The 24,137-nt window shown below is 39.2% G+C and overlaps 1 pseudogene; it reads left to right on the top strand.

Moving 5' to 3' along the window:
• LOC149242697 (protein TIFY 10a-like) lies at positions 1-20,170 on the top strand (annotated as a pseudogene).
• The last annotated feature ends 3,967 nt before the right edge of the window (positions 20,171-24,137 follow it).

The following is a 24,137-nucleotide window of genomic DNA, read 5'->3' as shown; positions in this document are numbered from 1 at the left end:
ATGTCTCCAAGTGCATCTGTAGCTTTCGAGTTTGTACGCGTTTAGAAAGACTCTGAATCAAACGGACCAGGCGTAAATTACAGTACTAGTTTGGAATTCGGACCTGGAAAACAACAAGCCAAGCCGAGATGTATGCTTTCTTTTCCAAACGCCTTGAATTTGTCTCGCAACTTTATTTTCGAATCGACTGGTGCAATATGCAGTCTTTCCTTAAATTTGTCTTCTGTTCTTGTTTTAGCAAAATGTTTTCGCTGATTTTGTATGTATTTTGATGAATGCAATAGTGCAAGATCTGTCACGGATAAAACAACAGATGATGCAAAAGGTGCTTTCGTCAATCGGACTTTCAGAGGAGAAGCAAGGTGATTTGGCTCATGTTAATCACGAGGCCAAGGGCTTTACTGGACTCTCTAAGGCATCCAGTCACGCGAAAATGATGGAATTATTTCCCATAAGCAATGGTTTTGGTTCAAACACCAGAGTTACAAAGAGAAATATTACCAGGCCTTTTGCACTCAGCCAAGCTGATCTGGTTTCGAGGTATTTTCATGTCCAGATATTTGTAATTTGATATATTTTCTAATTCTTGATAGCTGAGCGAGCTTAAATGTATGATAAGGCTAACTTTGTGATAGCTGAGCGAGCTTAAATCTATTTGGGATTGCTTTTGAGAACATGTCTGGTGGGATTAAATATCTTGGTTTCCACATTAAGCCTTGTAATTAGAGGGTCCTAGACTGGTAGTGGCTTATTGACAGATTTTATAGGAAAATATAGGGTTGGGAATTTCGTTGCCTTTCAATGGGCGGCTGATTCATCCTCACTCAGGCCGTGATTACCCAGATGGGTGTGTACTGGGAACATTTATTCCATCTACCAATATCATCCTCACTCAGGCTATGATTACCTAGATGGGTGTGTACTAGGCACATTTATTCCATCTACCAATATCCATCATCAAGAAAATGAACAGGATTATTGCTCACTTTATCTGGTCTGGTATGCAGCAACAACAAAAATTCCACCTCACTAAACTTGACCATATCTCCATGCCGAAGCGGCAAGGCGGTTGGGGTATTTTGCATTAAAAAATATTTGGACATGCTCTCTTGCTCAAATCATTATGGCGCGGGATCTTTGGTGATGGCATTTGGAGTCAAATTATCAAACATAAATATCTGAAAGACGTAGATTTTTAGGTTTGGTTGTGCAGGGGGCAAATCGGCTGCAACTCCGGTTCGGCGGTGTGGTGCAGTTTTATGAAGATATATCACCTATTTTTCCCTATGCTTTCATGGAGACAAGGCATGGGTCATGACATCGCTCTTGGACGGGACTATATCTGGGGACTAGAGGATATCGATGCTCTCTCGGACCCTCTCGTTTTCGGTCTAAATGTAGTGGGCATTTACTTATGGAATCAAGTCATCTCGACTTGGCAACATAATTGCCCCATCTGGAAGCCCTCTGCAGCACTGGGTCTGCAGGGATAGGAAACTGTGGATTGGAATTCGATTTGTCTGCAACTCCAACGGTATAGCATCCATAGAGACTCGATCATATGGCACGGCAAGATGAAGGTTGACAATATAATGGTGGCGGATACATACAATCGACTATGCTGTTTAGAAACCAACCAGGCTGACGTATGTTGGTTTTCTACATTCTGGAGCTCCCATACTCCTACCAAAAAATCTCTTTTTCTCTGGTTAGTTTGGAGGAACAAAAACTTGACTTGGGAAAATCTACAAAAAAGGTGCTGGTCTGGACCTGGGTTTTGCGTTTTATGTAGAAAAGCGGAAGTGGACAATTTGCATTTGTTCATAAGCTACCCCAAGGTTACAAAAATTTGGAATACCTTGGATGTCTCATTTGGGTTACAGCTCCCACTGTTGTCTGATATTCCAGAGTGTCTTGAATGGTGGAGTTCATAGCATGGCACTAGGGGCTTCATTCCACCCATTGTTCTTTGGGAGATCTGGAGGTGGAGGAACAATATTATTTTCAATGAGTACCGTGAAAGCTGAGCAGTGGTGATGGAAAAAATTCAAAGCACAATCTCGGCTGAAATACATGCTGGTACATCCAATAAACTGCGCAAAAACCCCAAATCTGGCCACAGATCTCCTTCCCTACGAGCTTTTTTTACGGAGCATCACAGTGTAGCAGTTGTGGATGCGGATTCATTATCTGATATTTGCCAGAGTTAACAGATCTGGTACACTAGGGGGCAGGAAAGGGCTCCAACACGAAGGCTGAGGCCATGGTATTATGGGGACTCCTCTAGTTCATACATTATTTGAATATTCCTACTATCCACATTTATGGGGACTCAAAGGTCATCATTGATTATGTCTGTGGGAATGCCAACATCAACAAATCCTCTCTTCAGTGTTGGCTACAACAGATCTCTACTCTCTGGAACCCTCTCCAATACTCCACCATACAACAAGGACTTCAATGTAGAAGCGGACTGCCTCTCTAAAAAAGGCATCATGGAATATCTGGATGGACTCCACATAGAGATTAAGATGGATGAGACTTGGTTGGAGACCGAGATTACGCCTTTACTGTTGAAATTGTAATTTCACCCGCGCGCATTTAATTCCACAAAACCGCCGGTATTTTCCCCGCACCACCTTTCACGCTGAGTGGTATTTTCCGAGGGGGTTCCGATCACATTAGTTGATCGACGCGTGTCCACAGTACTTTTTCAAAACCACCAATCCCCCGCAGGTAAAGTTTGTGCAAATGGGACCTCCGGGGAAATTATGTTAGTCGTTCGATTGACATCAACGGTTGATGATCAGACTTGCACCTTGGAGCATTTAATTAGTTGACGTGAAGTGAAATTGGCAACCATCGTTTATCAGTGAATTAATAAATGAATTTACTGTGGTTGGTGGTTATATTGGTAAAGGTTTTAATTTTTATTGTTTTTTTATTATTCACGGATGTAACTTTTATTTTACAGCACAAGCAATATGCATAGACATATGTTTTTTGTTTTGCTGTTCGTTGATTTTTTTTTTTGTAATAGAATGAAAAACGCACAACAGTGCGAATATAGAAGAACAGGGGCAGCGTGTGAGTGAAAACGAAAGGGAAATTTGCAGCAACGAATGAATGTAATTTTTGTTGTTGAAATGCAATCTCCAACAACGGGAGTGAATGTAAGAGTTTTTTTTTACAGCAGTAAATGTAAGTTTTATTTTTACACACAATAGTGTAAAAATAAATTTTTGGAGCTAAAACAGAGTAAATTTTTTTTACTGCATCTGAAGCAGTCTTGGTGAATCCCTCTGAGAGAGAGGAAGAAATATGTAACAGGCAGTTTATTAATGAATAGAAAGTTTTTATGTGTGTTGCTGAAACTCTGTTCTCTGGAGAAATTTTTTTTGCTTCCCTGTGTAAAGATCCTGTGAAAACAGAGCATTTTCTCTGTTTAGTCTTTTGTTTGAAATTACCGGAAATTTCCATCATGGTATCAGAGCTTGTCCAGGCTCTTTGAAGGTGTCAAAGAAGCTGAAGGAAGGTTCTTTTGCTGTAGCAGCTTCTCCAGCAGAGTGAAGACTCGGTCAAGAAAGGACCCAGGTATTTCTCAAACTTTTTTTTGTGTTGCTATTGAAGACACTCAGTGATTTTTAAATACATAGTCAAATATTTGAAACATGGCTGAGAGTGCAAGGAATGGCTGGCTCCAACACCAACACTAGCATGGGTATTTTTAATACTCAGCACCCACAGTTTAATGGGAAAAACTATGACTATTGGGAAATAACCATGAGAGCCCTGTTTGCCTCACAAGATTTATGGGAACTTGTTGAATATGGGTTTGAAGAACCAGGAGATGAAGATGAGTTTAATAGATTAACTCAGGCAGAGAAAGATCTTTTGAAGAGCAATAAGAAGAAGGATTCTAAAGCCCTCTTATTTTTGTATCAAGCAGTGCATGAGAGTGTGTTTCCAAGGATAGAAGCAGCCAAGACATCCAAAGAAGCATGGCAAACCCTCAAGACAGCCTATCAAGGCATGGAGAAAGTGAAGACAACAAAAATACAGTTGCTGAGGAGAGATTTTGAGAATCTGTGCATGAAGGAGTCAGACAATATTGACTCATTCTTCACACATGTGATTGGTCTGGTCACACAGATAAGGTCTCATGGAGAGATTCTTGAAGAAAGGAGGATTGTGGAGAAACTATTGAGAGTCCTACCCTCAAAGTTTGATGTGATTGTCACCACCATAGAAGAGACAAAAGATCTCACAAACTTTTCAGTTAACGAACTACATGCATCACTGATAACACATGAGCATAGATTGAGTAGAAATGAAAACTCGTCTCTAGAGCATGCCTTCAAGACCTAGATGTCCTTTGGAAGAGGAAGAGGTCAAGACAGAGGAAACAAGAGAGGAAGAGGTAGAAGCCAAAACAGAGGTGGAAAAAACAGTCCAGCAAATGCTCAAGGAAGAGGCAGCAATCCAAATCAGAACCAAGGCAGCAGTCAACAAAGTGGACAACATCATGCTCAAGGACAAAGGTATGAAAAATCCAATGTCCAATGTTATTACTGTAAAAAATATGGGCATTATGCCAATGAATGTAGGAAGAAGCAGCATGATATGAATAATAGATCTAGTGCAAATATCACTAGAGAAAATATCAGCCAAGATAATGTGCTTTTAGCTTGTAACATGGTTGAAACAAACAGTGATGATATATGGTTTCTAGACTCCGGTTGCAGCAACCATATGACAGGAAACATAGCCCTATTTTCTACTCTAGATCAGAGTGTGAAGTCACAAGTCACACTTGGGGCTGATAGTAAAATTTTTGTTATGGGAAAAGGAGAAGTAAAAATATTTACAAAGAAAGGTGAAAAGAAAACCATAGCAGATGTCTATTATGTTCCTCGAATGAAGTGTAACCTCTTAAGTATTGGACAGCTTGTTCAAAAGGGTTACAATGTTTTCTTTGTGAATTATGTATGCACCATCATGGATAGAGCACCCAGCAAACGATGCATTGCTGAAGTGAAGATGGCGAGGAACAGGATGTTCCCTCTCAGAATAAAGGTAGATTTGAAAAACAAAGAAGTAATTGCAACAATTACCCAAGAGACTTTCCAAAGCGTACCAAAGGATGAAAATTGGTTGTGGCACTTGAGATTTGGACATCTCAACTTTGGAGGTCTTAACTTGTTGAGTAGAAAAGGAATGGTAAGAGGATTACCATTGATAGAGAAACCGGACAGCCTTTGTGAAGGTTGTATCTTGGGGAAACAACACAGAGAAAGTTTTCCATCAGGGAAAAGCATCAGGGCAAAAGCACCCTTAGAAATTGTCCATGATGAGCCCCAAAAATAGATAATTATTTGGGCTCATTCAACCTCCTAATTTGACTTAATCCACCATTCTCATTAGTTTATTGCATGTTTTTTATTATATTTATGCTAATAGAGTGAATTTGGTTAGTCATTATGCCAACAAGTCTAATGGGTGCTTTGTGTAGCCTTTTTGGTCAATTTGGAGACAAAATTGAAGGTCTTAATGAGCACTTGGCAACCAAATTCGTGGGAGAACAAGGGAGAGGATTTGTAGGAAGGTGTCCCCTTCATTTATGGGCCCTTACCTCGAATTCTCCACCATCAGCTCGGAGTTCAAAGGCCACCAAATCAATTAGCACAAGGGCAGCCAAGCAAGTCAAGTAGGACTGCTGTTAACTACAAGTTTTGGGCAGCCGAGTCCCTAAAATTTAGGAGGACTGTTGGGGTCCTCAATTTGTATAAATAAGAAGGCTTAGGGCCTCATTTTGGGTTAGCTAGTGGATAGTCATTTTGTAGTTGGTAGTTAGTCATTTCATAGTCTTGTTGTAGTCATTTTGTAGTTCGATTTTTAGGCAATAGATTAGTTTTGCTGTCAGCTCATTTTCAAGTTCTCCTTGTGGACAGTTTTGATGTAACTATTCATTTCTTGATCAATAAAGATGAATCCAACTTTGCACCAGCTCTAAATCTCTCTTAGGAGGTTGTAGCTCTTGGGGTTGGGCCCACCTCAAGCGCCCAGTACCTCCTTTGTTTACCTTTATGTGTCTTTGTTGCATTCTTAGAATAAAATCTGCTATTTTGTTTTGTTATTTAGTTTGTTTATTTTTTATGAGTAAAATAGCTTTTCATGCTCAGATTTAGTTGATAGGTTGTTAACAGAAAAAGCTTCAAGAAAAGGGCAAACAAACATCTGTGGTTTCACCTCTCCCTCAGTAGGATCAGGAGCTGTGACTAGGATGACTTTGCTGCCCACAAAAACACTGACTTTGCTTTGCCATGCAATCATTAGTGTTTGGTTTTCATTTGCAGAAGTTGGTTACATGTTCGGATCTTTGAATGCTTCATTTCATAGTTAATATACATGGTTTCCTTGCAAATAAAGTTGCTGTCCATTCTTGTTCTTGTTAGCTAGATCATATTAGGGTAGCATAACTAGATCTTTGTTTTCTTGCATGTCTTTGTTTGTTCAGTTTGAAAAACCACTTGCAGAGTACCTATTACCCTTCCTTACTTGCACATACTCCATCCAACCTACCTGTTTCATCCTTCGCTCAAAACCCTTACCTTACATTTACCTCATTCGCTTACTTTGCCATGATTCTCATCTTCTTGTGCAACATCGTTTCATCCCTCCTTGAACAAATCTCACCATCTACGCCACTCCTCAACTCCATCCTCCAAGTCTTGAACTCCCCTACACCCCTATTTCACCTCCATACTCATTCTTCCACCTTTTTCCCTCCATCCATGCTTCAAAACCCATGTTTGAACATCCTGTAGAAAAATCACAGAACATCCTGTAGAAGTCCTAGAACATCCTATAGAACCCCTGCAAACTTCCTGTAGAAGCTCATAAACGCGGTTTCTTGGCAGCCAAACTTTGTGAAACTCTCTGGAAGGATGTTAGGGACCCCTTAGACCCTCTTTGAACCTTCCCAACCTTTCCCAAGCATTTCTCCTCCTTGATCCACCTCTGCACAGTAAAAAATAGTTAGAAGCACATGCATGATAATTCCAACAACTTAAACAAAAATACAAAAAGATGTTTTCTTCAGATAGAGGTAGTCTAGACACACGTATTTTACCTTCATAGAAATAATGGCATCTCTTTCAGTAGTTTGCATTCCCATCCTTGTATCAGTAGGACTAGCTGGTAGAATTAGGGTTTGCTAGGGTTTGTATTTCTTGTTGGCTTTCAGTTTCTTTCAGCAGGTAGATTAGCTTCCTTTGAGTTAGCTTTTGTCCATCAGTTAAAAAGCTTCTTCTAAGAGCTCATAGAAGTTGGCTTAAGCCCCTAGCGGACTTGTGACAGCTGACCAAGTGACAGCTGCGGCAAGAGCTAGTACTTGTGCATACAACACCGTCGCTTCCAAGTTTGTTACGAACTACCGGGTTGATAAAATTAAAGAAGGAAGTTCCAGGAGTTGTAGCATTATTGCTACAATACTGGGGCCCACCATCTTTTTGGCACCGTTGCCGGGGAAGCGTCAGAGTATTGGTGATTGTTGCTTTTCTTCTATTTTCCAGTACAATCTTCTGCTAAGTAGTTTATTTCATTTCCATTATGCAATTTCATTTATGCAAAAGTATATTAGCCTTTCCTGCTTTCATAGATTAGCATTTCAATTCCGTAATTTCATTTCTGCAAGCGTAGATTAGCATTTCAATTTCGCAAGCGTAGCCTAGCATTTCATTCCGGCAATTTCATTTGAGCAAAATAGATTAGTCCCCTCCTGCTTTCATTTCAATTCCGCATTTTCATTTCAGCAAGATAGTTAGTTGTAGTTCAATCTATTTTAGTTTTGCAGGTACCAGAGAAAAAAAAAAACAAAAGCAATCAAAAGTCTTTCCATTTCATGCCTTGTAGGAGTAGAGATAAGTTAGAAAAATGATTGCACAACGCCCCCACTGCTTCACACAGCCAACCTTCTCTCTCTTCTTCGATGGCTGTGATTAAAGAACCCTTAGGTGGACAGCAAGACATATTTGAAGAACCTCAAGGGGAGAAGAAGAAGAAACCATTCCTTTGGAGCAAATGGCTACAAGCAGAAATGTTGGGAGCAGTCCCTTGTCCAAAGACGAATTTGAAGATCAGATAGAAGATTTCAAGAGTGATATGAGGCAGTTTCTTGCCATGCAATTGGATACCCTGTGGATCCAAAAGAAGCAAGAGGAAGCCAAGAGGGATTTGGTCATCTTTTGTCCTAGGTGCACTAGAAAGCATCCTAGGAACGAATGTCCAATGCACTCCCTAGAAGTTTGTTTTGTCTGTGAAGAATACCATCCTACGAATCAGTGCCCTTCCTTGCCTGGACTTAAAGTTGCATATCAAAGAGTTAAAGGAGCCACTGAACCACTCTATCATATGAACCAAAGGAAGCCGCCTGGACCTAAATCTTACCAGCAGGAACTGTAAGGGACACTTGAGACCTATTATGACCCCTACCAAGCCACTTTCATGCCTTCTTGGGGTCCCCTTGCTCATCCTTCCTGGTTCACACCTCCTCCTCGTTCCTTCACAGATCCATATTATGCCCAACCAGTTGCTCATTCATTTCACTCTTATGCTCAACCACAGCCTCAGTGGAATGCACCTTATCAGGAGTGGAGGCCCCAGTACAACTCTCATCCCGCTCATTTTCCTCCACCACCTGCTCATCCACAACCATCGACTCCTCCTCCACCAAGGCAACCCCAAATGCCTACCCAACCACAATGCCATCCATCTCCATCTCAATTTCACACCTCCACTCAACTACCCGTACCATTTCCAAAGCCATACAATGGAGTAGCTCAACCCAATTGCAAAGCTGAGGCACAACATGTGCAAATGACTCCTTTTGAGCTCAATGATGTTCACCAAAGCTCAGGAAGAGTGTTGCAAAACAGAGATTATATTGACAACATTGAAGGACCAAAGGAAAAAGAAGATTCCAAAGAGGAGATCAAAGAACCATGGGCTGCACTTGATGAAGAGAAGAGATCAGAATCAGAGATCGAGAGAGTTCCTTCATGGTTACCATCAAATCCTCCATGTACTCAAGAGAAAGATCAGCAAAAAGAGGAAGATGAGAAGGTCATGATAGAAGGTGACATGAAGAATGATCCAGATCAGCAAAAGGACCAAGGATATCAAAGCTATATTGAGATATGGTTTCAGAAGGTGACTAAGTTGCAGCGGTACTCTCTTCCTCAGCTATGTTTGATCCCTTCAAAGTCAGATCATTTGGTCTCTAAAGTCCGGATAGTTGTCCAAGCATGCATTTCGAGCCTTCACATCATTTTTTCTCTAATCTCGATGTGCACATGGCTCCATTGGAAGTATTCTTATACTTGAAAATGATTTTGTTTTTCAAGTAGGGTAGGGTAGAAGAAAAAAAAAAGAAAAAAAAAAGAGAAAAAATGAAAATAAGAAGAAAATAAAAATCTAAGGTGAAAACCTCCTCAGAGGCGCCTTAGATTGGCTCATTGATTGAAAACCTCCATGAGGCGGTCAATGGGTTGGAAAGAAGAGAAAATAAAAGGGAATAAGATCCTTGGGTGAAAACCTCCCTTGGAGGCGCCCAAGGCAGGCAATTAGGGTGAAAACCTCCATGAGGTGCCCTACTTATTTTTCAAAAAAAAAAAAAAGAGAAAAAGAAAAAGAAAAATAAAACTAATTTCCATTGGCTAATTTCAGGTTGCAGCAAGGACATTGCAGGGCAGGAGGATCACTCACAAACAAGTCCAAGGGAGTTTTGTGCCTTCTACAAGAATTTTTGTATTTCTACAGGAAACATCCTGTAGAACCTTCAAGTGAGCCAGATTCGATTTTGGAAGGGAATCTAAAGCTTGGAATCTATTGGTTATGCCTGCAAGCATCCATGTTTCCATCCCTCACCCATTTTCCATCATTTTTTTCATGTCATTGTGCTTCTTTCCTCAAAACTGTGTTTTCTACAGGAAGTTCCGTAGGAACTGCAAGAAGTTAAAAATGGATTGAAAAAAGTGGTTTGGTGAACATGGTAGCTTCCTCAAGGGTTCAGAAGTCCTCATGCAATCTTCCAACTCTTCCTCCATCATCTCCATACCTGCATCACAGCCCAAATTCATTTTTCATACCATGCAACAAAAATGCAAAATGCATTGAAGCAAAAATACCTAGAACAATTTTTTTTTTTGCCATAACTTGAAAACCATGCATCCATTTGAAAAACCGTTTTATGGGGAATTGTACAAGGGTGATGGCAACATGCCTGAGCAGTTTCAGCCAATTCCGGTGCACGGTTTCCAAGAAATTAGCCTCCATCGCCATCAGCCATTTTTGCATTTTCTCCATATCCGTGCATCCGTTTCAAAACTTGTTTCATGGGGATATGCATATGAGTGATGGTAACCTACCCAAGTAGTTTCAGCCGATTCTGATGCACGGTTTCCGAGAAATCGATCTCTGAAATCTTCAGACATTTTCCATTTTTCTTGAAATCCGTGCATCCACTGATCATGATTTTGCTATGGGAGGTGCTAAATGATGATAGGAACATGCTCAGCAAGTTTCAGATCGATCTGGTTTACCGTTTGGGAGAAATGGCGAAAATAAATTCTGGTCTGGTGAAAATTCAGCAGCAGCAGCTTCAAGGTGCAGATCTGAGCGTGGAAATGGACTCCTGCAGCATGCATCTGGCTAGAGGACACCTGCACAAGGAAAACAACCAAAAATTAGCAGCCAAGCCACATGCAATCAGAAAAACCAATGCATGCAGCAAATGACAGGCCATAGCAGCCATTTGACTTCAGGTACGTGACTAAAACTTGTTCCTCTGTTGCATGAATCTAATTGAAGAAATGCTTAAACAAATGGAATGGTGGAATTAAGGCACGAATATGGAAACATTGAGCCGATAGTTCCTTTTCCAATTCTCTAGCAATCAGTCAGGAATCATGCAGCGTACGTGTTAGTCAGCTTACGTGAAAATTAAAAATAAAATAAAAAAACAGACAGTGGTAGAGGCTTTAACTCCAGTGTAATTGATTAACAAGAAGAGGACATGCAACTCATCACAACACTGCGTCTGCATGTGTCCACGTACACTTGGCCACTTCACTCTCTCATGCAAATCACGCAGCAATTAAAGGCGGCTCAGCTAAAACTTATGAATTGTTGTTCATCTGCACTTTCCACATCCTCAACTGAAGTGTGCACAATCGGTTAATTGGTTCTCTATCATCAACTCATTGATGGTTGTTTTATTTCTCTCCGAAATGGTTGCAATGATCATGATGCGAACATTGAACCGTGGAAGTTTAATGACAGCTATGCTGCTATTATGGGTGTTTATGGGTTTCTTTGCAGGGTATGCATTGTCACGTCTATATCAGATGTTCAAGGGCACAGAACAGAGGAGGAACACGCTGAAGACAACATTCTTGTTTCCAGGCATTTCCTTTTGCATTTTCTTTATTCTCAATGCACTGCTATGGGGAAAAAAATCAGCTGGTGTAGTTCCTTTCGAGACTATGTTTGCCTCGGTCCTTTTATGGTTTGGAATTTCTGTGCCATTGGTCTTTGTGGGCAGTTACTTTGGCTACAAGGAACCTACAATTGAATATCCAACGAAGACCAATCAAATCCCCAGGCAGATTCCAAAGCAAGCTTGGTATATGCAGCCCATTTTCTCAATACCAATTGGAGGCATTTTGCCTTTTGGAGCTATATCCATTGGACTGTTCTTCAGATTAACTTCAATATAGCTACATCAGTTCTACTGTATATTTGGGTTCCTGTTCATTGTCTTTGTGATCCTCATTGTTACATGTGCAGAGATCACCATTGTCTTCTGCCACTTTGAATTGTGCAGTGGAGATTACAACTGGTGGTGGAGATCTTATTTGACTGTTTCTATGCATGCCTTTGGTTTGTGCGGACAATATACTTATCAGTGAAGATTGACTGAGGCTCTGCACTCTGTCTGTGGGAGCTTAATTCCCTTTTGACAGTCGAGTTTGGGCAGCAAAAGCATTATAACCAGGGAATTGGTATAGAAATATATATGTCTTTGATAGAAATCTGTCCTTTTTTTGATGTGCCCACCTAATACATTTTATCCTCTGCATCGGTGATAAAAGCACCATTATGATTTAAACTATGGATGTATTCCTACCATTTTGTTCCCCAACTACTTGTTAGCCCCAAATCCTTTGCAGTTTGCCATACTCATGTACCCAGAATGATGTTTAGACTGACACACCTGAGAAATCCTATCCTGAGGATCAAAAGAGGAAGACATAAAACAACAGTCCCTTTCTGCTCGAAGCATTGAAACAGGGCACTCTCACCAAACCAGACCAACCAGCTTACATCCTTTTTGGAGCAAGTTGAGTGTGGCACAAAATTGAAGAAAGGAAAAACGCGGAGGCAAGAGAGAAAGGCAGTGGTAAGAAGACCCAGGATAGGCCATCACAGGAAAAGCCACAAGAACAACAAAAGGAAAAGCAAGAAAAAGGGCCAAATTGTTGAGGCCAAAACTGTGGGAGGAATGAAGGCACAAACACCAAGGGAGAAATGGTTTCAAACACGGGAAGAGAGGAATAAAAATGTCAAAACAAGTAGGGACACACCCAAGGCAACCACAACACAGGTCAAGGAGAAGGCATCTTCAGTCAAGCAGGCAAAAACATTGAAGATTGTTTCTACAGGAAGCCAGAACTCAGCTACAGGACTTTCTACAGGAAGTTTGGAAAAAGGGCAGCAAAAGGAGAAATCGGCCGAGATTTTAGCTAAGGATGCAGCACCTGTGTTGGCCACCCTAAGCACATCCATCCCCTCCATGAACACTCATTCTTTTCAGGGTTCGGACACAATTTTGTCATGGTTCAACTTTCTACAGGAAGTTCTGTATTTTTACCAGAAACATCATGTAGAAGCCTTTGGGTAGGCTAGAATCAATTATGGAGAGGGATTTGAAGCTTGAAGATTGTTGAGGAGACATGCAACCACTCTTTTCTTCCATCCTCCACTGGTTTCATCTCCTTTCGCCACCATTGCTGCCATCAGATTGAATATACTTGCACACTCATACCAAGGCTGAGAATTCACTAGGAAAAGGAACAGGCAATGGGAAGAAGCAAAAAAGCATGGTTTCATGACAGAAAAGAGGACATCACTTCAGAAGCTTGGCATGACAAGGAGGCCACCAGGGCCATCAAAGATGAGGAGAGAGATTGGTTGCTCAGAGGATGAGCAACACTTTTAGTAGGGGGGTGATGATGAGCCCCAAAAATGGATAATTATTTGGGCTCATTCAACCTCCTAATTTGACTTAATCCACCATTCTCATTAGTTTATTGCATGTTTTTGATTATATTTATGCTAATAGAGTGAATTTGGTTAGTCATTATGCCAACAAGTCTAATGGGTGCTTTGTGTAGCCTTTTTGGTCAATTTGGAGACAAAATTGAAGGTCTTAATGAGCACTTGGCAGCCAAATTCGTGGGAGAACAAGGGAGAGGATTTGTAGGAAGGTGTCCCCTTCATTTATGGGCCCTTACCTCGAATTCTCCACCATCAGCTCGGAGTTCAAAGGCCACCAAATCAATTAGCACAAGGGCAGCCAAGCAAGTCAAGTAGGACTACTGTTAACTACAAGTTTTGGGCAGCCGAGTCCCTAAAATTTAGGAGGACTGTTGGGGTCCTCAATTTGTATAAATAAGAAGGCTTAGGGCCTCATTTTGGGTTAGCTAGTGGATAGTCATTTTGTAGCTGGTAGTTAGTCATTTCATAGTCTTGTTGTAGTCATTTTGTAGTTCGATTTTTAGGCAATAGATTAGTTTTGCTGTCAGCTCATTTTCAAGTTCTCCTTGTGGACAGTTTTGATGTAACTCTTCATTTGTTGATCAATAAAGATGAATCCAGCTTTGCACCAGCTCTAAATCTCTCTTAGGAGGCTGTAGCTCTTGGGGTTGGGCCCATCTCAAGCGCCCAGTACCTCCTTTGTTTACCTTTATGTGTCTTTGTTGCATTCTTAGAATAAAATCTGCTATTTTGTTTTGTTATTTAGTTTGTTTTTTTTTATGAGTAAAATAGCTTTTCATGCTTAGATTTAGTTGATAGGTTGTTAACAGAAAAAGCTTCAAGAAAAGGGCCAACAAACATCTGTGGTTTCACCTCTCCCTCAGTAGGATCAGGAGCTGTGACTAGAATGACTTTGCTGCCCACAAAAACACTGACTTTGCTTTGCCATCCAATCATTAGTGTTTGGTTTTCATTTGCAGAAGTTGGTTACATGTTCGGATCTTTGAATGCTTCATTTCATAGTTAATATACATGGTTTCCTTGCAAATAAAGCTGTTGTCCATTCTTGTTCTTGTTAGCTAGATCATATTAGGGTAGCATAACTAGATCTTTGTTTTCTTGCATGTCTTTGTTTGTTCAGTTTGAAAAACCACTTGCAGAGTACCTATTACCCTTCCTTACCTGCACATACTCCATCCAACCTACCTGTTTCATCCTTCGCTCAAAACCCTTACCTTACATTTACCTCATTCGCTTACTTTGCCATGATTCTCATCTTCTTGTGCAACATCGTTTCATCCCTCCTTGAACAAATCTCACCATCTACGCCACTCCTCAACTCCATCCTCCAAGTCTTGAACTCCCCTACACCCGTATTTCACCTCCATACTCATTTTTCCACCTTTTTCCCTCCATCCATGCTTCAAAACCCCATGTTTGAACATCCTGTAGAAAAATCACAGAACATCCTGTAGAAGTCCTAGAACATCCTGTAGAACCCCTGCAGACTTCCTGTAGAAGCTCATAAACGCAGTTTCTTGGTAGCCAAACTTTGTGAAACTCTCTGGAAGGATGCTAGGGACCCCTTAGACCCTCTTTGAACCTTCCCAACCTTTCCCAAGCATTTCTCCTCCTTGATCCACCTCTGCACAGTCAAAAATAGTTAGAAGCACATGCATGATAATTCCAACAACTTAAACAAAAATACAAAAAGATGTTTTCTTCAGATAGAGGTAGTCTAGACACACGTATTTTACCTTCATAGAAGTAATGGCATCTCTTTCAATAGTTTTCATTCCCATCCTTGTATCAGTAGGACTAGCTGGTCGAATTAGGGTTTGCTAGGGTTTGTGTTTCTTGTTGGCTTTCAGTTTCTTTCCGCAAGTAGATTAGCTTCCTTTGAATTAGATTTCGTCCATCAGTTAAAAAGCTTCTTCTAAGAGCTCATAGAAGTTGGCTTAAGCCCCTAGCGGACTTGTGCCAGTTGACCAAGTGACAGCTGCGGCAAGAGCTAGTACTTGTGCATACAACACCGTCGCTTCCAAGTTTGTTACCAACTACCGGGTTGATAAAATTAAAGAAGGAAGTTCCAGATGTTGTAGCATTATTGCTACAATACTGGGGCCCACCAGTCCACTCAGATTTATGTGGACCAATGCAAACTCCATCACTAGCAGGCAGCCAATATTTTCTAACATTCATTGATGATTTTACTAGAAAAACTTGGGTTTATTTTCTAAAGAACAAAAGTGAAGTGTTTGAAAAATTTTGCAATTTCAAAGCACTTGTAGAAAACCAAAGCGGGCTGCATATCAAAGTTTTAAGAACTGATAGAGTAGGTGAGTATATCTCCAAGGAATTTCTACGGTTTTGTAGAGAAAATGGAATTCATAAGCAGTTTACAGCTAGGTACACCCCGCAGCAAAATGGAGTTGCCGAAAGAAAGAATAGGACCATCATGGATATAGCAAGGAGTATGTTAAAGGCAAAGCATTTGCCAAATGATTATTAGGCTGAAGCTGTACACTGTGCAGTATATATTTTGAATATATGTCCTACAAAAGCAGTCATGAACAGAGTGCCGGAAGAAGCATGGAGTGGGAGAAAGCAAGGAGTCACCCACATGAAAGTTTTTGGATGTGTGGCTTATGCACACATTCCAGATCAGCTAAGGAAGAAGTTGGACAACAAAGGGAAGAAATGTATTTTCATTGGATACAGTGAGGAATCCAAAGCTTACAGGTTGTATATCCCATCTACCAAGAAGTTTTTTGTGAGCAGAGATGTTCAGTTCATTGAGGAGGAAGCTTGGGATGGAAGCATAGAGAAAACAATGAATGTTAAAAATTGTTTGTCTCATGATGAAGATGATGAAGAGATGGCTGAAATACATCCCCAAACAGCAACGCCAACACAAGGACGGCAAGAGACACCCTTGAGGAGAAATGAAAGTGCTTCTCCAAGCACACCACAAGGAGGAAATTCAAGTGCTTCTTCAAGCACTTGCACACCAAATGAAAGAGGTAAGAAGTTCAGAAATTTAAATGACATTTATGAGCAAGAGGCAGCAAATGAAGGTATGAATTCTTTGTTTGCATTATATTGTCATGTTGATGACCCTATTCATTTCTAAGATGCAATCAAGGATAGGAAATGGATAGAAGCTATGAATGAGGAGATTAATGCCATAGAAAGAAACAAGACATGAGATTTAGTTGAACTACCAAAAGGAAAAGAAGTCATTGGAGTCAAATGGGTCTACAAGACTAAGAGTAATGCTGAAGGCAAAATAGAAAGACACAAAGCAAGGCTAGTTGTCAAAGGATACAAGCAGGAGTATGGGAGAGACTATGAGGGAACTTTCGCACCGGTTGCTAGAATGCAAACTGTGAGAGCATCCTATCCATAGCGGCACAAAACAAGTGGAAAGTTTACCAAATGGACATGAAGTCAGCATTTCTAAATGGAGTGTTAATGGAAGAGGTTTACATTGAACAACCTCTAGGCTATGAAAAGAAAGGCCAAGAGCACAAAGTGTGCAGATTGAAGAAAGCTCTTTATGGGCTGAAGCAAGCACCAAGAGCATGGTACAGTAGGATAGATTCCTATCTACTGGAAAATGGATTTGAAAAATGTGAGGGAGAACTCACCTTCTACATCAAAGAAAAGGATGGTAAAATTCTAATTGTTGTGTTATATGTTGATGATGTTATTTTCACAGGCAATGATGTTTATCTTATTGAAAATTTCAAAACAGTCATGAAAGAAAATTTGAAATGACTGACATGAAGATGAAGACTGACATGGGTTTCGCTAAGATACTTCTGGGCTTGCTAGATACTTCTTAGGAATAGAAGTAGATCAAAATGAAAATGGGATTTTTATCTCACAAGCGAAATATGTTAATGAAGTGTTGGCAAGATTTAACATGCAGGACAACAAGGCAGTAACCACTCCCACAGTGATGGGATTAAAACTCAGCAAAGAGGACAGCAGCAAGGATTTTGATCCTAGTTTGTACAAGAGAATAGTTGGCAGCCTCATGTATTTAACTGCAACTAGGCTGGATATAATGCATGCTGTTAGTTTAATTTCTAGATTCATGGAGAGGCCAAAAGAAGCACATTGGCAGGCAGCAAAAAGAATTCTGAGGTATGTCAAAGGTACTAAAAGATTTGGCATTTTATATACTGTCTCAGAATGTTCAGATTTAATTGGATACACTGATAGTGATTGGGCTGGAAGTGTAGATGATCGGAAAAGCACATCCGGTTATGTTTTTCACATGGGTTCAGGAGCCATTTCATGGGCTTCTAAGAAACAGCCTATTGTAGCATTGTCTACAGCAGAGGCTGAATATGTGGCAGCTACAGCAGCAGCATGTCAAGCAGTTTGGATGAGAAGGATGTTAAGGAGCTTAGGCCAAGAGCAGGCAAAAGGAACAGTGATTTTTTGTGACAATAGCTCAGCTATTGCATTATCCAAGAATTCGGTGTTTCATAAGAGAACGAAACACATTGACACAATGTTTCATTACATCAGGGAACTGGTAAGCAATGGAGAAATTGTTTTAAAACATTGCAGGACTCAAGAGCAGGTTGCAGACATTCTGACCAAGCCATTCGACCAGAAAAGTTTTGAGTTTTTGAGGAAATGTCTAGGTATGACTGATAACCCAGCAGTTGAAATTAAAGGGGAGTGTTGAAACTGTAATTTCACCTGCGCGCATTTAATTCCACAAAACCGCCGGTATTTTCCCCGCACCACCTTTCATGCTGAGTGGTATTTTCCGAGGGGGTTCCGATCACATTAGTTGATCGACGCGTGTCCACAGTACTTTTTCAAAACCACCAATCCCCCGGCAGGTAAAGTTCGTGCAAATGGGACCTCCGGGGAAATTGTGTCAGCCGTTCGATTGACATCAACGGTTGATGATCAGACTTGCACCTTGGAGCATTTAATTAGTTGACGTGAAGTGAAATTGACAGCCATCGTTTATCAGTGAAGTAATAAATGAATTTACTGTGGTTGGTGGTTATATTGGTAAAGGTTTTAATTTTTATTGTTTTTTTTATTATTCACGGATGTAACTTTTATTTTACAGCACAAGCAATATGCATAGATATATGTTTTTTGTTTTGCTGTTCGTTGACTTTTTTTGTAATAGAATGAAAAACGCACAGCAGTTCGAATATAGAAGAACAGGGGCAGCGTGTCAGTGAAAACGAAAGGGAAATTCGCAGCATCGAATGAATGTAATTTTTGTTGTTGAAATGCAATCTCCAGCAACGGGAGTGAATGTAAGAGTTTTTTTTTTACAGCAGTAAATGTAAGTTTTATTTTTACACACAATAGTGTAAAAATAAATTTTTGGAGCTGAAACAGAGTAATTTTTTTTTACTGCATCTGAAGCAGTCTTGGTGAATCCCTCTGAGAGAGAGGAAGAAATATGTAACAGGCAGTTTATTAATGAATAGAAAGTTTTTATGTGTGTTGTTGAAACTCTGTTCTCTGGAGATTTTTTTTTTGCTTCCCTGTGTAAAGATCCTGTGAAAACAAAGCATTTTCTCTGTTCAGTGTTTTGTTTGAAATTACCAAAAATTTCCATCATTTACCAGGATAACTACACCCAGACATACTCTTTTTTTATTGCGGATTAACTACTCTGCATTACATCTTGCTCTTCATGTTTGTGAAAAAATACAGATGTATGCCTAACATATGCTAGAATATGCTATGCTGATTTATCTAGATACAACAAACAACCTAGAATTAGCATAGAAAATCTTTTATGTATCCTGGTCTGGTTATAAGGTTCATTTTTATGCATGTTTGCAAATTAGCTTGGATATATAATTTTGATATGCTCCTATGAGATGCAGACTTTGAAACATATGTAATTTCTATACAAAATAAATATATCGCTTTTTTCATCTGAAAAAAAAAAGCAGCCAACTTCGTGTTTTTAACACTATTTGCAACAGATCAGTTCTTGCAAAATCCCCCAAGCAACAGTCCACAGGTCAATTTGTTATTTTTTATAATGGAATGGTGAATGTTTACAATGTGCGGGCTGAGAATGTATTATTTTGATCTGAGCAACAAATTTCGTATATTTTTTTGGCAAAATGTTTGCATCTTTAGTTCTCTTGGCGTTTCTTTAATTTATTCGCAGGCTTATTTCGTCATTTTCATGGCAAGCAGAAGCCATTATTAGGCTTGCCGGCTCTATGAGCTCGAGCAAGAAAAGAACATGTCAGATTAATATCAGCAAAATCCAACAGATATTGAAACCACTGCTTTCCAAGCCTGCATCGAACGCTGACAATGAAGATCAGCCTGAAAGACTTCCCGTAGGCAAGACGCAGATCCTAAAATATTTTATATTGACAAATGTGGTTTATACTATTCGACAGAATGTGAAAAATTATAAAAAGATTTTCAAGGTTGAAAATTGGGTTCTTAACATTGTTTTTAACTTTTTTCGCGGGCATGCCTGCAAATTGTGCCGAAATTATCTGTGCAACGCTTCCTCCAAAAGCTAAAGGAGAGGTAAAGAAACTCTAGATCATCTAATCTTTTTTTATGTATATTCAAAAGATTGAATAGCAATTCCAATATTTAAATCATTCACTGGTAATTATTTTCAGTGTAAGTTTAGATGACTGAGTAGGCAAATGTGTATTAAACGGATGAAATTTTTTGGCACAGAATCAACATAGTGGCTCCTTACAGCATGATGAAGCCGGCGATAACTTGGAAAGCAGGGAAAGATTCTGACGACCAGATCAACCTCTCGGTGGCTTGCCATCACAATGATTTTAAAATATGGGTGGATGTCATTTACTATTAATGGCATCACGCGACATTTTTACGTCGTAAGGCGTTTCCCTCTGAGACGAACTCCCCTACTGTCTACCTATCTTCACTGTACACCATTCGATCTTTCGTTAGACGATTGAATTATAATCATCCGTTGATTTACATGTGACAGTTGTGACTAGCTAGAAACTTGCGTAGACTAGACGCGGGTGGTTGTAACTGGCGGTTCTCGTTTCTTGATAGAATGTGATGGAGCACTAACTTATGAAACTGATTTCAAGCTGGATCAGTTGCAAGATTATCAGCAGCCGAAACCCTCAAACTTAGCACTCCTGCTCGAAAAATTGAAATGTGTGGGATGGACGGACTGCCACGAGGGTGTTCATGTGATGGAGCACTAACTTATGAAACTGATTTCAAGTTGGATCAATTGCAAGATTATCAGCAGCCGAAACCCTCAAACTTAGCACTCCTGCTCGAAAAATTGAAATGTGTGGGATGGACGGACTGCCACGAGGGTGTTCTTTTGGCATTACGATCTTCTTTCTTGATTTTCTTAGTATTGGACATCGACATCTCTGGTATTTTCAGAGATGGTCGCCTTCACCGTACTTGTTACTTTACTGATGTTCTTCGTTGCCTTCTTGGTAATGAATCTCTTCGCACTTTATGCCAATGCATAGGCTCCCGCCCCTGATCCCATGTCCGACAGTAAGATCCTACCTTTCCATTTTATTTAAACAATGTGGGTCTTTATGGGATCTATGAATACTTGATCGGACAACGATAAGGGAAAACAACCCTCAGAAAATTCGTGGGAAAATCTTGCAGCATCGGCAGAGCAAAACAATATCACAGGTACTATTCGATTCTACTCAATGGCATTTTAAAGAAAATTTGTTTCCCAAATTTAGTAGCCAAAGGATAACTCCACACCTATTAAATTTTGGAATCCGCAGTCACCTGTAAGTTTGATATTTGATGCGTATATGTATAAAATTCGATTTCGTTATAGTTAAATTTGAGTATCTAAACTCATTGTTCAATTATTGACTCACCCCTTATCACACTTTAATAGAGGGAGAGCTTCTTGGTTTAGGATTTGATTTATCATAATCATAATAAATTAAATCTTCTTGCCCTCTTCTGTTTTTAAATTACATCAAATATAAAATTTTCCCCTCAAATCAGTGGCAGAATTTATGTTGAGCTTGATCTTATTATGCAGAGCCCAACGAGAGTCCCCTTTCTCCTTTCTCACAAATTTCTGTGCGGGGAAAGTAAATGTTTACCATGTATCTGCAGATAAGGTGGCATAGCGTTCTTGCACAGGAAGGATTTTATGCTTATCTTGTGGATTTTATTATATTTCATTGGAGTGCTTGCAATATCAAATTTGCTGAGATTTTTTTTTGTAATTTGTAAAGAAAGATTTGGATTGAAATATTTTTTGTGTTGTGGTGGTGCAGACAAAGGCCATAATGCCGATGGCTAGCAGAATAAATAGGAAAGACACATCTCAATTCCAAGCATAAACATACCTATATATAGCTTTCAAACTATGTTCTAGAATGAGCTTTTTGGCTCAATTAAATATTTTTTTACTCAACATCAGATATATTTAAATATGTCACCATGCTGTGCTTCAAAATGCAGTTATGCAATTAATTTGCCCTTCTTATCTGAATTCAGTTATGCAGTTAATTTTCTTTGCTTATCTGAACCCGTCTGATTTTTCATCCTGTAGACCTAATTTTATTTTCTATTTTTTCCTTTAATCCGATTTCTTCTTCTAGAAACTTTATGACACAATTGATCCTTATCTTTTCCTCGAGCTGAACTACAATGTTAGTTTCTTCTGAATTGAGGTTATTATCATCCATATTTTTTATCTTCTCAATTAAAGCTATGAGATCACCATCATGCATCGACCTTTCACCACTGGACTGCTCGGCATCTGGCAGCGCCAGTTCAGTATTCCAATACTCATCAGTCCTCCCATTGAATGAGAGTGTCGATTTCATAGAGTAATAAAGGCGAAAAACATGGTGCAGGGCTGTTTGTAGAAAATGGATTTACCTGCCCATGGTGTCTTTGTCAAAGTTGAAAATGGTGTCTTTGCCAAAGTTACCAGAGATGAGAGTAGAGAAATATTAATAAGTTCAAAAAAGAATAATATTATACATTAAGTTGTATATCAAATTTTCTAAATTTAAATTTCTAGATGACTGATACATGGTTTCAGGAAAAAGATAATTATATTTATCACAAATACTTATTAAAAAAGTACCTATCATCATGACGCCCATTTTTCAATTGTTGCAAAGATGACAGCTAATAGTATCAAACATTTAATGACATTTAATGATTTCAAAGCTCATAACATAAGAATTGCTGCATGCATAGTGGTGTTAAATATATTCTTGTTTTCAACATACTGGAAAACCCTAACATACAAATTAAATATATTCTTACTGTCAACATACTGCAAAACCCTAACATACAAATTATTGCACAAATAATTGTTCATTGTAACTAATCGTGATCCAAATAAAATTCAATGGTGCCTATTTTTGGCTTTCAAAAACTCACAAACCTTCACGGTAGTTTTACTGATAATGAATCACAGACAAAATTGAAGTATTTTAATAAAATTAATAGAATTTTTAATTAAAATTATAAAACATGTTTGAGGTATTTTAATAAAATTGATAGAATTTTTAATTAAAATTACAATGATCCATCACACATGTTGATTTTGTTCCAAATTATGATGCCTTTTTTAATCCTGCAGTGTTGCCAGCTATGCAAGGAATTCAGTCAAGGAACAGTAACATGAGCCAAGGTAAGATGATACAAGAATGCGAAGTAGACACTATTAGCTTGGCTTCCATGAGTATATTGGGATGTAATCAAGTTTTTCAGTATGGGTTAGTTTATTTGAAGGAGGGATGCAGCTCCCTATCATAAACATGATATCATCTGTGTGTATAATGTGAATTATGGCATCCCACTTCCTGACATAATTTATGTTTTCGTATGTTAACTCATGCAGGCGTTGTTGTACTCGTGTCATTTTTTATCCTGTTACTACTGTTCCTTTTTCAAAAACTCGGTACAAGTAAAGTTAGCTTCATGTTCTCACCCATAATGATTGCCTGGTTCGTGACCAACATCATGATAGGACAGTATAATATTGTGAAATATTATCCTGGAGCATTCAAGGCATTCAACCCATATTATATATACTATTACTTTCATGAATATCACTAATAAGGATGGGTGATGCTTGGAGGTGTAGTCTTATGTATAACAGGTATTGATTGATGATATGTGTCTCATTTTATCATATAGTATACTTGGAACTGTTTTCTAACTCAATTGATAAATCCATACCAATGATTTTCTCAAACACAATTCATAACTTCATCCCAATTATTTATGCTAAAGCTATACAAATAGAAACACTAACATCAGTTCTTTGTTTTGACTGGATCCAGGTGCCGAGGCCATGTTTGCAGACTTGGGCCTTTTCAACAGGAAATCAATCTAGGTCCAAGCTATATGTCAAGGACAAAATTATTAGTATTTCATCATACCTGTGTGCTTCATCCTGTGTGTTGGTTTACCCATCTCTACTTAACACATATACGAGACAAGCGGCTTATTTGATAAAAAACCCAGGGGACATAGGCTCTACATTTTACAAAGAAATACCATAGCCTGTGTATTGGTCAATGTTCATTGTTGCCACTTTAGCAGCCATTGTAGCCAGTAAAGCATTGATTACAACAACATTCTCAATCATAAAATAGTCCATGGCTCTTAGCTGCTTCCCTCGAGTGAAGATTGTGCATACCTCCCAAAATTACGAGGGTCAAATCTATTCACCTGAAGTTAACTATGTTCTCATGGTTATCTACATTGCAATTATCGTAGGATTCTGGGATGGAACACAAATTGGTAATGCACATGGTAAGAATATCCAAATTTATATC

This window comes from Pinus tabuliformis, chromosome 8, assembly GCF_031772625.1.
Source record: "Pinus tabuliformis cultivar Carrire ecotype Pingquan chromosome 8, CPIR1, whole genome shotgun sequence".
NCBI classification, from domain to species: Eukaryota; Viridiplantae; Streptophyta; class Pinopsida; order Pinales; family Pinaceae; genus Pinus; species Pinus tabuliformis.
The sequence above is the reverse complement of the archived record's forward strand: the minus strand, read 5'-3'. Positions and strand labels throughout refer to the sequence as shown.